At 39.5% G+C, this 11,564-nt stretch overlaps 1 pseudogene; it reads right to left on the bottom strand.

Annotated features, from left to right (window-relative positions):
- Positions 1 to 654: 654 nt before the first annotated feature.
- The window catches only part of LOC120781794, an 18,185-nt pseudogene continuing 7,275 nt past the window's right edge, over positions 655 to 11,564 (bottom strand).

Here is an 11,564-nt window from a genome sequence, read left to right as displayed (position 1 = left end):
TCTTAGCACCCCATCATAAACTAGATACCATAAGAGAAGGCCTAAAACAGATCCTTGTGGTACTCCGCTTGTAATAGGGTAGCTCTTGATGCCTTCGGTGGTGTCGTAGATCAGCTTTCTATTTTTAAAATAACTCATAACGAAATTTATGAGGTACTGAGGGGCGCGTATTCCATATAGGGCTTCGAATATATTTTTCCACTTAGCAAAGTTGAATGCATTCTTCACATCCAGGGTGATCAGCGCACAATATTTTTTTGTACCACCTTTCCATTTTTTGCCACTTACTGCTCTTTTCGCAGTGTCCACAACTTCTTTCAGTGCATCGATAGTAGACCTCTGTTTTCTGAAGCCGTATTGTCTTTCCGATAGTCCGCTGGCTTCCTGGATTGCAATCTCCAAACGGTTTCTTATTATGCTTTCGTACATTATGCCCATTGTGTCGAGCATACACAGAGGTCGATACGAAGAATGTTCATCTGGTGGTATTTTTGATTTTGGGATTAAAACCAAACGCTGGACTTTCCAGGGATCGGGAAACATCCCTTCTTTTATGCATGCGTTGTACATTTTTGCAAAAAGAGTGGGCTTCGAAATTATGGCTACCTTTAGAGCTCTGTTTGGTATTCCGTCGATACCAGGCGCTTTGTTGTTTTAGATTTTTTTGGCTATGGCCAATAGTTCTTCTTCTGTAACCAGTGGGGGAGATTCAGCATCTTCGTTTCGTTGCTCAGTGTTAGTAATCGGTTCGAGCGTCGGAAATAATGCCTCGACGACTTTCTTCATGAACGGAGCGCATTTGGGTTGCTTCCGCTTATTTTTGAATTTGGACATGCAGATGCCATCATTATCGGTGATTTGCATCTTCTTTATAAAGATAATTCAAGGAGGAAGTCTTCAAATTTTCTAATGAATGCGCAGGGACGGGCGTAACAGCTTACGAAATATATTCATCCTATTTGCGCCCATTTTTTGCTTCTCTGCAGCAAGATGTGAATGATTGTCCGTTGCAGGACTATATTGCAGCTTTGCCACTTATATCTGTCATCCAAGTACTTTCCGAACGTTGGCAATATTGTTCACTCAGTAAGGCGACATCAATGTTGCTTTCTATTATGGTTTGTTGCAGCAGTGCTTGTGCTGCGGCGCAGTGATTTAAGTTCAGCTGCAATATTCTCATTTTTTCGGTGTCTTTAGCAACTCCATGTACTTAGGGAAAGTCGTGCTCAGAAATGAGTGCTTCCCTTTGCATTAGTGCATACTTTTGATACATGTCCCGGGCTTCCACAACGTGTGCAAAGAGAGGACCTGTCCATGATACTGCTACATTTACGCGCCATGTGGCCTGGATGGAAACATCTGAAACAACGGGAAATAGGCGAGTACTCCCGGAGTCGACAGATCGACCACCCGATCTTTACTTTGCCTATTTTAAGGCAGTCTTAGCTTCTTGAACCCGCAGGCATATAAGGGCTATTTGAGTGCCGCTTCTTGTCTTCCGCATATTTTTGATGTTTGCCGGCCCTATATTCTGAAAACCACACTCCATTTGTAACGCGCGGAAAATTTCTTTTCCTTGCACATTATAGTGACGTTATACGTTTTTTGCTGTATTACAGCCATTTCTCCGATCACTTCCTCTAGCGCGCTCCCGAACGAGTCGGCTCTCTTGTCTGCTTGGGGTTTTAATTCTAGTAGCAGGTCTCCTTTGATCGTTTTCCAATGTGCCTTACGTTTGTACACAGTTCCTCAAGGCCACTATCGCACTTAATTTTCTTGAGAATGTCCGCATATGATCCTCTGTCCTTTGTGGTTATAATAATGGCGTCAGGTTTCATACGAATTCGTTTTTCAAACGGCTTTCTCTTTTTTACCACGTCCACTCATTTCTCGGATGCGGGCTTATCGACAGAACTGTCCTTCGGTACAACCTTAATGTCCTCACTATATGACACCTGCGCTTTATCGTTCGCGTTTTTACGTTTCTTTGGTTGGTGGTAAGTAACCTGATAATTCTCGTACCCTCTTCGGCGTGTGGTTTTCTCTGAGGATAGGGGATACTTGTGACGCTTTTCCTACCATAACTCTTCTCAGCGTTTTCTCTTGATTTTCAGCCTTGTCGTACAGGCTTGTTATGCAGCTTACAAGGTCTCTCATAGCTTGATTAATATGCCTCTCACCAGACATCTTAGTTTCAAGCTCCTTCATTTTTGTGCCCAGTTCACAAAAAATATTACCAGCTTCACCGTTCTGCATTTGCTCAGATTTTCCGCATTTATTTTGTTAGTCGACGTTTTCACAACTTTTTATGGGTCCAGCAGCGGGGGTCTCCTCACTTTTGCCTTTTGGAGGCGTTCTCAAAATCTTTGAGTTCCTCCGAAAAAGATTCTCTGGTGTACCTCCCAAACTATTTTCAGAGGCCATATCTCTGCCAGAAAATAGTTGGGAACACCTGTCAATGGGTATATTCAGTCCTTTGTCCTAAAACCTTATTTGCTTTTTTAGTGGCCGTAATGCCGTAATGCCGTAATGCCGTAACCAAAGGCAAAGCGAAGAAGGAGAAACGAAAAAGGAGAAAACTGCTGATCGAGCAAAACAAAACGGCAGATTAAATTAAGTGCACGTTTTGTTTCGCAGTTATACGGGGAAATTTAATTTAAGTTATATTTTGTGTAAATTTACCACGAAGTACAAGTAAGTAAAAATAAAATTTTTGATATAAATCAGATTTTACTTATCTATTTGTTAGGTTCAGTATCCACACTGAAAGGTCCAGTCTCCCGGTAAGTCGTTACCTAAACTATAGCACTTTCACTAATTATTAGTATGAGATTTCACGAAATGTTCAGGGACTACAAAAAAACCCGTCTACTCACTTCAAACACTCTCAACACCATCATGGAACGGAATGTGAGTGGTGTGATGAATGTTGTGTGGGGTGATGAATGTGAGTTGTGTGATAAATGTTGCGTATCATAATAATTCATTATTAACGCCATTTACTTCGTTTGACATTTTAAACCGAATTTTATGTGTGGAAATTTCAATGAGCCTAAAAATATATTTTAATAACTTTGATGTTACTGGAACTCATGGAATGCTTCAAACGGTTACACACGAATCGCAGATGGTGAATGTAACCACTTTTGCAAGATCGCGAAACTGATGGAAGTTTGAAAAAAAAATAACAATGGAAAAGTATGCATTTAACTTGCTCTTAAGTTTATACATCTATTACGGTTTTAAACTCATTTCAGTGGAAGCAATTCAATACAATTCTCGACCAAACTTTAATTTTTGACAGATAATTCAACAGCTGAAGAGTTTTAAACGAAGAATAGAAAACCATTTTATTTAGTCATTACTCATTTGTTTCTATTGCGGTGAAAAAATTGTTGGGGTCAAACTGAAGTGCTGGGCATAAGAAAAAACGTTCGCTCAAATCCATTCGAGATTCACCCAGTAAGCCAACGTTTCATTGACAATTAAATGGTTTCTGTTATGTTATTTTCGAGATTATTTTAAAAGAGGAAACATTTTGCCTGTACTAAATGAAGGAGGATGGAGTCATGTGTAGAAGTTCACGGAAGTGAGGAAAGTTCTCAGATCGCCATTCACTTGGGAGTGGCCAGAAACGATCCTTTTACACATGGCTCAAGCAGCTCACAACTTGCGGTCTTTGACCAAGTGACCTCTGGGTAGCCTAAGAACATCCGTTTGAAGGCGAGCTAAAGTGAGAAGGCAAAACATCCCCTCCGCAGGGTTGTACGCTGGGTTTGGGACCCGCCACGTAAAAAGCAGTACCAATGAAAACTAAACGACAGCATCGGATGAGAAACCGCCCTTTTGATGACGACCATGGCAAACGAAATTCTACGATTTGAAGACATGCGCCTGGAATGTTCGGTATCTTAATTGGGAAGGTGCGGCTGCCCAGCTGGTAGATGTCCTCGTGAAAATAAAGGCCGACATCACCGCCGTCCAAGAAATGCGATGGACGGGACAAAGAAAGGCACGAGTAGGTCCTTGTGGCATTTACTACAGTGGTCATATAAAGGAGCGCAAGTTTGGTGTAGGATTCGTGGTGGGAGAGAGACTCCGTCGCCGAGTACTATCATTCACTCCGGTGAATGAACGTCTAGCCACAATCCGCATGAAAGCGAGGTTCTTCAACATATCGCTGATTTGCGCCCACGCCCCGACGGAAGAGAAGGACGAGGTGACCAAAGATGCCTTCTATGAGCGCTTGGAGCGCGCTTATAAGAGCTGCCCCCGCCACGATATCAAAATCGTGCTTGGCGACTTTAACGCCAGGGGGGGCAGAGAAGGTATCTTTGGCACTACAGTCGGTAAACTCAGCCTCCACGACGAAACATCCCCAAATGGGTTGAGGCTGCAAGAAGATACATCAAGCTACCTGCCTGTCTCCGGATCGTAAAGCCACCAACCAGATCGATCATGTTGTGATAGACGGAAGACACGTCTCCAGTGTTTTAGATGTGCGTGTGCTCCGAGGTCCTAACATGGACTCGGACCACTATTTTGTTGCAGCCAAGATTCGCACCCGCCTCTGTGCACCAAAGAGCACACGCCAACAAACAAAAGGAAGCTTCGACGTCGAGAAGCTGCAATCACAACAGACAGCCGAACGATTTCGTACTCGGTTTGCATTCCTGCTCTCTGAGAGCACTCGTCAACAACTCGGCGTAAGGGAACTGTGGGACGGCATTTCAAACTTATTGCGTACAGCTGCTTCCGAAACCATTGGTCTTCGGAAAATGAAAAAGAACAGCTGACGCGACGAGGAGTGCTGTGTCGCAGCGGAGAGAAAACAGGCTACCTACCTCGCAACTTTACGATCGACCACAACACGTGCGGGATGGGATAGATACCGAGAGTTGAAGAGGGAAGCGAGACGCATTTCCAAAGAGAAAAAGATAGAGGACGATGTGCGTGAGTACCTGATAAGCTGGCCGGCAGGCGTAATGCTCGAAAATTCTACAAAAAAATGCGTCGACTTACAGAAGGTCTCAAGACCGGAGCATACTCTTGTAGAACCCCCAAAGGTGATCTAGTGACCGATGCCCAGAGCATAGTTAAATTATGGAGGGAACACTTCTCCAGCCTGCTGAATGGCAGTGAACGTACAACACCAGGAGAAGGCGAACCCGATTCCCCAATCGATGACGATGGAGCAGACGTTCCATTGCCCTACCATGAAGAAGTTCGAATAGCAATTACCCGCCTGAAGAACAACAAAGCGGCGGGGGCCGACGGATTACCGTCCGAGCTATTCAAACACGGCGGCGAAGAACTAATAAGGAGCATGCACCAGCTTGTTTGTAAAATATGGTCGGACGAAAGCATGCCCAACGTTTGGAATTTAAGTGTGCTCTGCCCAATCAACAAAAAGCGAGACCCCACAATCTGCGCCAACTACCGTGGGATAAGCATCCTCAACATCGCGTATAAGGTTCTATCGAGCGTATTGTGTGAAAGATTAAAGCCCACCGTCAACAAACTGATTGGATCTTATCAGTGGGGCTTTAAACCTGGCAAATCCACCACCGACCAGTTATTCACCATGCGCCAAATCTTGGAGAAGACCCGTGAAAGGAGAATCGAGACACACCACCTCTTCGTCGATTTCAAAGCTGCTTTCGACAGCACGAAAAGGAGCTGCCTTTATGCCGCGATGTCTGAATTTGGTATCCCCGCAAAACTAATACGGCTGTGTAAACCGACGTTGAGCAACTACAAAAGCTCCGTCAGGATCGGGAAGGACCTCTCCGAGCCGTTCGATACCAAACGAGGTTTCAGACAAGGCGACTCCCTATCGTGCAACTTCTTCAATCTGCTGCTGGAGAAAATAGTTCGAGCTGCAGAACTAAATAAAGAAGGTACCATCTTCTATAAGAGTGTACAGCTGCTGGCATATGCCGACGATATTGATATCATCGGCCTCAACACCCGCGCCGTTAGTTCTGCTTTCTCCAGACTGGTCAAGGAAGCACAGAAAATGGCAGTGAACGAGGGCAAAACGAAATATCTCCTGTCATCAAACAAACAGTCGTCGCACTCGCGACTTGGCTCTCACGTCACTGTTGACAGTCATAACTTTGAAGTTGGAGATAGTTTCGTATATTTGGGAACCAGCGTAAACACCACCAACAATGTCAGCCTGGAAATCCAACGCAGTATAACTCTTGCCAACAGGTGCTACTTCGGACTGAGTAGGCAAATGAAAAGTAAAGTCCTCTCTCTACGAACAAAAACCAAGCTCTATAAGTCGCTCATAATTCCCGTCCTGCTTTATGGTGCAGAGGCGTTTACGATGACAGCGATGAGTCGACGTTACGAGTTTTCGAGAGAAAGGTTCTGCGAAAGATTTATGGTCCTTTGCGCGTTGGCCACGGTGAATATCGCATTCTATGGAACGATGAGCTTTATGAGATATATGACGACATTGACATGTTCAGCGAATTAAAAGACAGCGGCTACTCTGGCTAGGTCATGTTGTCCGGATGGACGAAAACACGCCAGCTCTGAAAGTATTCGACACAGTACCCGCCGGTTGAAGCAGAGGAAGAGGAAGACCACCACTAGGTTGGAAGAACTAGGTGGAGAAGGACCTGGCTACGCTTGGAATATCCAATTGACGCCACGTAGCGAAAAGAAGAAACGACTGGCGCGCTGTTGTTAACTCGGCTATAATCGCGTAAGCGGTGTCTACGCCAATTAAGAAGAAGATGTATATACATATGTATAAATGCGCATCCGTAAATATGTATATTAGTTAATTTTAATCCTTCATTGTTTGTATATGGAAATCCATGTGCATATACTTTGATTTTGTTTTGTTCTATGTTTTTTTTTGTTTTAAGTTCGCTGACCGGTGTAATAAATTAATTTTCTATATTATTACTTGTATGCAGGTATGTATGAAGAGAGGGAGAAAACGTAAGAGAGATAAAGGACCGAAATAGTTGGATCGCGGTATGCATACATATATGTAGATATATAAATATCCACTGTTATGTTGTTGTTGTTTTTTTTTCTGCCTTTGCTTACATGTTAAAGCGATCCTGCTTGTTGCTTTGTTAGGCCAAGGGGTATCACCAGAACGTGCAAGTAAGAATACTTGACTTTGAAAATTTGGTTTGGTTTTTTTTTTTGTTTTGTAGTCTGTTTGGAGGCACGAAGTAAACTTGAAGGCAGGTAGTTTAACAACAGTTTTTTCAAAAATTTTCCTTAATACAGTTGACTTATGTATGTTCCATATGTCTATGTATACATGTATATTAATTACGGAATATAAAATTTGGCTCGCAAAGTTTGATGGCCCATAAATTTTTTGTATGTATGTGTATTAAGGTGGGCCAATAATAGTTTTTATTTTTTTTTCTCTTAGTTACCATGAAAATCTCATCCGACATGACTAAAAACAAGTTCTGGTAAGACCTGAGCTCTTAATATTAATATTAGGAGGTGCCTCATCGACAGTTTTGATTTTCCATATAAATAACACAGGAAATTTTGTTTTTTGGTTTGGATTTTTAATGTGCACAAACAAATAATTGGTAACCGAGATTCAACACTTATTCTTATAGGAAATTTACCGATCTTCAAAAAAGGTCTTAAACATTTTTTGTGTGAGTCAACTCATTCAAAGTTATTCGTAGTTAAAGTCCAATAGAAAATTATAAAAAATGATTTCCACAATTTTTTATCTTATATTACAAATTAATGGCTAATAAACATAACAAATCATATTTTTCGTAAAACTTATCGAGTGTTTAGCGATGTAACCATAGAATTTTTACAAAATATCGATAATCGTTTAATAAAATTAATTTTTTAAGTACTTAATTTAAACAAAAACTTTGAACTCTACTCTGTGTGAGTGATGGCTTAGAAACATTAATCGTTGCCTGAAAAAATTATGTGTCCTATTTGCTCCTGACGGGAAATGTAAATTAATAAGAGCCATTTTTTAGTAATTCTTCATATCTCTTACATATTGATTATTTCAAAATTGAACTAAGATCTTTTTGTTACAATCGGGAAATTTTTGTCGGTGATTTTTAACATCTTGCAATTAATATTGCAATTGTTCTTCATTTTTAGTAAGGCATTTGTTGTAGTCCTCTATTACAGCCAAAAACGTAGACCCGTGGCCCGTGTCAGGTGATACGACCTGTCTTATGGGCGCGCATTGTAAGTGAACAACGAAAAACGCTACTCCCTTCTCTCTTTGCCGTAGGATGCCGTAAATTTCCACGGCATTTGGATTTTTGCCATAGTTGTCAGTCTCGATATACTGTAGTAATTATAAAAGTTGTCTTCAATATGTTTGAAGTTTTCTTAAAATAACTCTAAATCAGAGTCGAATGCTATTATTTATAAATATACAAGTATAAACTATTTTTAATAGTTTGTTTTCAGTTTTGATATTTTATATTATGAAAAATTCTAATTGAAAACTTAGATGTGTACAAAACTATATACATATGCGTACTGAGCAGTGGCAACAATGTTCAAATGAAAACAAAAAAAGATGGCGGATTTCTTTAGGCAAAGGAAGGAAGGGAGTAGCGTTTTTAGCTGTTAAAACAAAATTTCCTGTGGTATTTATATGGGAAATCAAAAATGTCGATGAGGCACCTCTTAATAATATATTTATATTAAGAGCTCAGGTCTTACCAGAACTTGGTTTTAGTCATGTCGGATGAGATTTTCATGGTAACTAAGAGAAAAAAAAAAATAAAAACTGTTTTTGGCCCATCTTATTGTATGTGCACATATGTATGTATGTATGTATCTTTTGTAGAATTGAGTACCTTTACTTATATTTGTACATACATATGTATGTATTTGTACTACCCCAAGGGGTATCACCAAAACTTGCAAGTAAGAATACTTGACTTTGAATTTTTTTTTTTTGTTTTTTGATTTTGGAAAATTACAGTGTGCTTGGAAACACAAAATAAGCAATAGCCAGGTACCGTAATTTTTTCAATTATTTCGGTACATACATATATACATAGATTCATATGTATATACCGAACTGTCTAACCGGTTTTTCGTATAGAACAGTTGGGTTATTTCTAATTAGCTGTATGCCGTATTACTGCTCAAACTGTATATTAAACATACATATGCGCATAAATAATTTTATTAAAAATGTAATTGGAAAGGACTCACTTTTATCTCCGCCAAGGGTTTTTGGGCAATACTTATCTCTCTATGTTACTTCTCGTTTTTCTCTTGTTGGTTTTTTGATGTTTTCCGTGTTGAGTTTGTATTCTCTTCCCACGTTGCTGTAATCCTTGTCTCCTCTGCCATATGTTATGGGGTTTTTGTCACTTAAATACGTACGTATGTATGTTACATTAGGGTGTGCCATTTTGAGGCAACCTTTTTTCAACTGAAAAACAGGCTCAAAACTTTCGAAATGTGTAACAAAAAAGTCACTCGAAAGTTTTGAGCCTGTTTTCCAGTTGAAAAAAAGGTTGCCTCAAAATGGCACACCCTAATGTATGTACGTATTTTCCTAGTTCTTTTACCACTGCACTGCACTCTAGTAATGTGCTATTGGGAATATTTTATACATTTTTGTTTTCTTTTCACAGCACTTTTTAGTACTGTTCCTATATGGGTCACTTCACTTTGGTACCGCACTTTAGTCCTTAGGTTTTTTAGTTAGTTAATTTTGCCTTGTTAATTTGTATTATATCGCGCCCGTTTACGTATTTTGCAGAGTTGAAGTTATTGACCTTTGTTTTGTGTTATAAAGCGCCCGTTTAATGCAATTTGTAAATATCTGCCCGCAATTTTCTTCAGTTTTTTGCACTTTTTAATTTTTCCGTTTTTTCTTTATGTATTGTATCGTTTTGTATTTAATTTTTATTTTTCCATTTTCTATTTTACGTTTGTGATGTTTTATCTTAGGTGCCTTTCTGAGAGGCTCGAAGGACCATTTGTTCGATACACTTAGTTTCACTGGTTATGTGGGGAGAATACTAACGCTGACCTTTGATTATGTATCCTTTTGTGGTTTTAGGTAAATTAAATATTTCCCAAAGTGGGTAAAAATGTAGCAATTTATATATGTATTTCCCTTTGCGGGCGAGACTTCAGTATTTTTACAAACTTCAAGATATTTATAACATTCTTTATTTTTTATTACACTGTTCACTGTTGATGTTCTGGATGCTCCTGCACACCCATACACACGATCGGATGGGGACTCCCATTTTGGACCAGAACTTTAAACTAAATTGGCGGATCAACGGTGGACGAGTTGGCGAGACGTGTCTTTTCGATACGGGCGTAAAAAGCGAATTGGGGTCACCCCGATCTAACCAATCCTTTTTGATCGGTTGGGTGGCAAAAACGATTATGGTGTGCAGTGTGATTGGTTAGATGTATGATGTGGAATGGTCGTGTTTGTTACGTGGTGTGATGCTGTATGTTGTGTTGTGTGATGAATGTGGTGCTGTGGGGTGAGATGCCATGAAGTCGCATAAACAATGTGTATATAAAAGAAAATCGACTTTACGACTAAATATAAGATTGCGGAAGTTTTCCAAATGTACTGTCGTTATGGCTATATGCACTTCAGTAAGATAAAAAAGGTTAATAAACTTAAGCATGTGAACTTAATGATTTGAAGAAACTCAAAATGCATTTATAAATACACTCAGTCCCTTTTTTACGCGATCTCACTTTAACGCGGTTATTTTTGCAGCGCAAATTCCTTTTTTTACGCGAATTTCTCACTTTAACGCGATTGCTTTTTTTCGTTTTTTGCTTGGTCTTAAGCTTGCAGCAGAATTGGAAAATTATTTTGTAGCACATGATACTGATGCCGAACGTGCACGAATTTTTCAAAAAGAATTGAGTCTCTGCATGTTAAGATATAAAGAACTACATCGGAATTTATTGGGTCCAAAAAGAAGCTTTCAAACAAAATTAACTGAATTTATGGTGCAAACTCAGTCGGAGATGCTAAGTCAATCAGAACATCAATCCATAGTTCTTACTATTGATTCTGATACAAATTCTAGTGATATCAATGCCGGCCATCAAAATAAGCGGCTAAGAATAATTTCCACTACGGATAATGAGAGTGATTAAACAGCATTCAACGGTTTTTTCAATAAATCTACCTGTTTTCTATTTTCTTCTCTTTTATATATGGTTTTTGTTTTGTATATTTTATTTTGTTATGAATGAATAAATCATAAGTCTGAAATTTGAAACTTATTGTATTGTTTTTGAATATTTTTTGCGCGTATATTTTGTTATACGCGATATTTTTTATATTCGGAACCAATTCGTCAGTTAATATTGGTAAACTAACCATTTTTACGCGCTTTTTTTTTACGCGATTAGTGGCAGAACCAATAATCGCGTAAAAAAAGGATTGAGTGTACGTATATACAAGAAAATCGATTTTATACCTAAATATGAGATTTTGGAATTTTTCCAAATGTACTGTCGTTAAGGCTCACCGCAAATTTCCCGTAACTCAAGAAATAAAACAATGGATTGATTTGTGC

The sequence above is a fragment of the Bactrocera tryoni genome, unplaced genomic scaffold, assembly GCF_016617805.1.
Source record: "Bactrocera tryoni isolate S06 unplaced genomic scaffold, CSIRO_BtryS06_freeze2 scaffold_7, whole genome shotgun sequence".
Classification (NCBI taxonomy): Eukaryota; Metazoa; Arthropoda; class Insecta; order Diptera; family Tephritidae; genus Bactrocera; species Bactrocera tryoni.
This window is presented reverse-complemented; position numbering and strand designations above follow the sequence as displayed.